Source organism: Toxorhynchites rutilus, chromosome 1 (assembly GCF_029784135.1).
Source record: "Toxorhynchites rutilus septentrionalis strain SRP chromosome 1, ASM2978413v1, whole genome shotgun sequence".
NCBI classification, from domain to species: Eukaryota; Metazoa; Arthropoda; class Insecta; order Diptera; family Culicidae; genus Toxorhynchites; species Toxorhynchites rutilus.
This window is the reverse complement of record NC_073744.1, coordinates 49,181,489-49,183,004: the sequence shown is the minus strand read 5'-3', so window position 1 is coordinate 49,183,004 and position 1,516 is coordinate 49,181,489.

The window sequence follows — 1,516 nt, the reverse complement described above, 5'->3', positions numbered from 1 at the left end:
TATGGGACCCCCTCTCCATTCCAGAGGAGGGAGGGGTGTCATATCATTATAGAAACATTTCTCATGTCCAAAAACCATCACATCCCAAATTGTTCTTGATTAGCTTTCCAGTTATGCAGAAATTTGTGTTTTATTTATATGCCAGCCAACCCTTATAGAGCGAGAGGAGTGTCTAACCATCATCGAAATATTTATTGCATCGTAAAACCTCCGCATGCCAAATTTGGTTTCGTTTGCTTGATTAATTCTCAAGTAATTCAGAAATTTGAGTTTCATTTGTATGGTAGCCCCCGCTTAGAGAAGAGGGAGGAGTATCTAACCATCGTAAAAACATTTGTTGTACCCTGAAACCTCCACATGCCAAATTTGATTTCGTTTGCTTGATTAATTCCCGAGTAATTTGGAATTTGTGTTTCATTTGTATGGAACCCCTCCCCGTAAGAGAGGGGGAGGGGTCTCAAACTATCACGAAAACCTTCCCCGGGCCCAAAAACCCCTACACACCAATTTTCATGTTGATCGGTTCAGTAGTTTCCGAGTCCACAAGAATCAGACAGACAGACAGACAGACAGATAGACAGGCAGACAGACAGAAATCCATTTTTATATATATATAGATTTTATTTATACTTGTAATATAAAAATGCCCCCGTCTTGCATATATTTGCAATGCCGATCAAACGGTCAACAGGAAAGGGGTTAAATTTCTATTAATGTGGTACAGCGTTTAATAAATAAGTGCAAATCATAATTATGTAACGTTTGCCGAGAGAAAATTCGTTTTTCTTATGACTCAATTATCCGGAGGATTCGATTACTAGGAGTGAAAAAAAAATCAATACTCCGGATAATCGAGTCCGACCTGTATATGGATATAAGGCAAATATTATACGATATATAACATTCTGTGACATTCATGTAAACGTCCATCGGGTAGATGTTGTAGAATTGCTTGCGCATGATCAAACTTTTCTGAAACGAAATCCATCAACGTTCGCTGCAAGTATCGACCTGATGCCTCCCATATCTCTGCAAAAAAAAAAGTGGAAGAACAAACAAACCAACCAGCAACCAGAACCAGAGAGATTAACCCATCGTCATCAGTCAGTCACGTACCCCGCAGAAGTCCCCACAGATGACAGGGGGAATTTTTTTGATTGAAAAGTGATGGACTGCGGTGAAAGCATTTCTACGTGTTCACATAGTAATAGAGGATAGTCACGACGGATCATTTTGACGGGTTCTCCGTTCCGTTACAAGTGATGATGCATTTCCCGCGTCGCCCGTTCGGTACACTGAGCGTGCACTTTGCACCACGACTTTGGTGATGTCCAAACATGGCAGGACGACAGGAATTTAGCACGTGAATCATTAAAAATAATTGCTCACACTAACAACCCGCGTACCGCAGCTGAACCGATGGAAGGGAACTTCTGAACTGGGACTGGGAAACTGGGAGACATAAGGAAACTAAGAAAATCACGTATCTTAACCTACTGTCCGCGTGTTGAAAAGT